The following is a 2,500-nucleotide window of genomic DNA, read 5'->3' as shown; positions in this document are numbered from 1 at the left end:
TAGACGTATTTATGTGAGTTACAATATAATATTGAACACGCAGGCAGTGTGGTACAGTAGAGAGAGGCTGGAACTATCAGCTGCCTAATGGAGATGAGGAACAGACGTTTGGCTCAGATACAGGAAGATGCAAAACGGTACTGTGACAGTCATTTATCTGCCAGAGCTGCTGAAAGTGATAGTTAGTTAATGGCTGGAGGTCCAGACAGTGCAAGAATGCAGATGGTACCAGAACAAGTTGTGCGGCTTCCAGTCTGCTGCGGTGTCTCTTGTCCCCTGCACGCTTCCTCGTTCCCTCCACGCTCCCTCATTCCCTGCGGTCCTCCGATCCAGCACTGGCATAATGAAATTATCCACTCACTCACACCATGGCCGCTAATTTGTCGCGCGGCTGCCTTGACAGACGTAACCGAGCGTGGCTATCAGCGGCGCACACGTGCTAACCCGGAACTGTCGGCTGATTCGTGCCGCTCCGTTGGCCCGGCCGGCTCCGGAGCTGAAGGACGGTGCCGTGTTGGAAACCAGCCTGCTACAGGCAGATAGGCAGGGCATTGCAGGCCGGGAGCATCACAGATCAGCTGGACTATGGCACGAAGATGATGGCCCGTGACCAGAGCTTCCGAGCTCCTACGGCCGGGGGGTGAGACGTGAGCTCCCAGGGGTGGAGTCATGGCAGATCCTGTGCGGAGCAGTAATGAACCCTGCTCCAGCATCTCAGACAGTGAGCACGTGACCTACTAATATAAGCACACAGTGGACACATCCCGATCTAAGGGCACAGTGAACACGTGTCCTACTGATATAAGAACACAGTGAGTGTGTGTCCTATTAATTTACCTGCAAACCCAGTGTAAATGGCAACTCAGTGTAAATGGCAACCCAGTGTAAATGGCAACTCAGTGTAAATGGCAACCCAGTGTAAATGGCAACCCAGTGTAAATGGAGGCCACTGAGTGGTGAAGTGCAGTCAGGACTGTGCCTGTCTCTCCTTAGTGGTAACCCTAACTCTCCCTCTGGAGTCTGCGGCAGTGTCCCAATAATCCCAGCTCTCCCTCTGGAGTCTGTGGCAGTGTCCCAATAATCCCAGCTCTCCCTCTGGAGTCTGCGGCAGTGTCCCAATAATCCCAGCTCTCCCTCTGGAGTCTGCGGCAGGGTCCCAATAATCCCAGCTCTCCCTCTGGAGTCTGCGGCAGGGTCCCAATAATCCCAGCTCTCCCTCTGGAGTCTGTGGCAGTGTCCCAATAATCCCAGCTCTCCCTCTGGAGTCTGCGGTGGTGGGCTGGTAATCGCACTGCTCCCTTCGGAATTTGTTCCTATTTCTTCTCCTGGATTATTGCCACCTACTTCAACACAGTGTTGACTTCCAGATTCACTCCTTCCACTTTATAGAGGCTTGTTTTTGAACTTCCAAAGAGCTCATGGTGTGTTTGATATTTTGCTTGATTCTGTTCCAGGAAGGGAATAAGGAAGGATGCTTAACACACATACAGCATCCTCAATCTGGCAGGGTTTCCTCTGTCTGCTGGCGGTGTGGTCTGTGCGCGTAAGTGTGTGGTATCTGCACACCAGGCTCGTGAACTGACACACCCTCTCCTCTCGGTGGCACCGCACCACTGAAATCATCTCCTCATGTCCAATTTAGCATAACAATAGCCTGGAGCAAGCATGTGATCGCAGGACGTGGTGATGAAAAGATGAAAGGGAAGAAGAGGTGAGAGGAGGTGAGAGGAGGCGAATGATTGCAGGGGGTGGGGGAGGGGAGGAGGAGGGGACTCTGTCCCCTCCGCTTGCTGGACGTAATTAGCAACCAGAAGCAGCAGCCGCCGGGGAGAGAGGAGAGAGTGCAAAACAGCGGCGTGGCGCATGTGAACTAAAGGGAGACGTCACACACCGGAATAGCGTGGAAGCATCACGGCATTACAGGCAGAGTGGAAAGGAAGCTCAGGCCAGGTCACCACAGCGAGGGCGTCGCAGCGCTAGCTGTTAGCCACCATGCTAAATCCCCGTCAGAGGAGGCCAGTGTGGTGGGGCACGCAGGCACAGCCCTGCCCCCTTACGACATGGCCCCGCCCACTGACAGCACTGCCCCCCCAACTGAACTGCCCGCCCTCTGACTGCCCCGCTTCGATGCCATTGAAGTCATTGTACCATTTGAACAAGCAACGCCTGTGTTGGTATAGTGCCAGGCCTCTCTGGTATAGCGTCTGATTGGATCTGTGATACTTTTTATTAAACTTTCTTTAAAAATATTTTTGAATCATTGGGTGCGCATTTTTATATCTGTCCTGCTAAAGCTAGCGCTTTAAACCACAACAACAGTGTTACACTGTCACGTTGCTACTGCACCATTAATTACAAATATTTAGTGCACTGTTATGTTTTATTACACAGTATGTTACACTGTAATTAATAGAATAGCTACAGTGTAACACTGGTGGCAGTTCAATGATTGAATCCAGTCCTGGTGTTCTGCTCCTGTCCAGTTGTGCAGTGCTTGTAG

At 52.2% G+C, this 2,500-nt stretch overlaps 1 protein-coding gene across 1 annotated transcript in view; it reads left to right on the top strand.

Annotated features, from left to right (window-relative positions):
* The window catches only part of cdh23 (cadherin-related 23), a 211,069-nt gene that overhangs the window by 100,167 nt on the left and 108,402 nt on the right, over positions 1-2,500 (top strand). The gene's annotated exons all lie outside the window — the stretch shown is intronic.

Source organism: Electrophorus electricus, chromosome 11 (genome assembly GCF_013358815.1).
Source record: "Electrophorus electricus isolate fEleEle1 chromosome 11, fEleEle1.pri, whole genome shotgun sequence".
NCBI classification, from domain to species: Eukaryota; Metazoa; Chordata; class Actinopteri; order Gymnotiformes; family Gymnotidae; genus Electrophorus; species Electrophorus electricus.
Note: the sequence above shows the minus strand (reverse complement) of the source record. Positions and strands in the feature narration are given on the sequence as shown.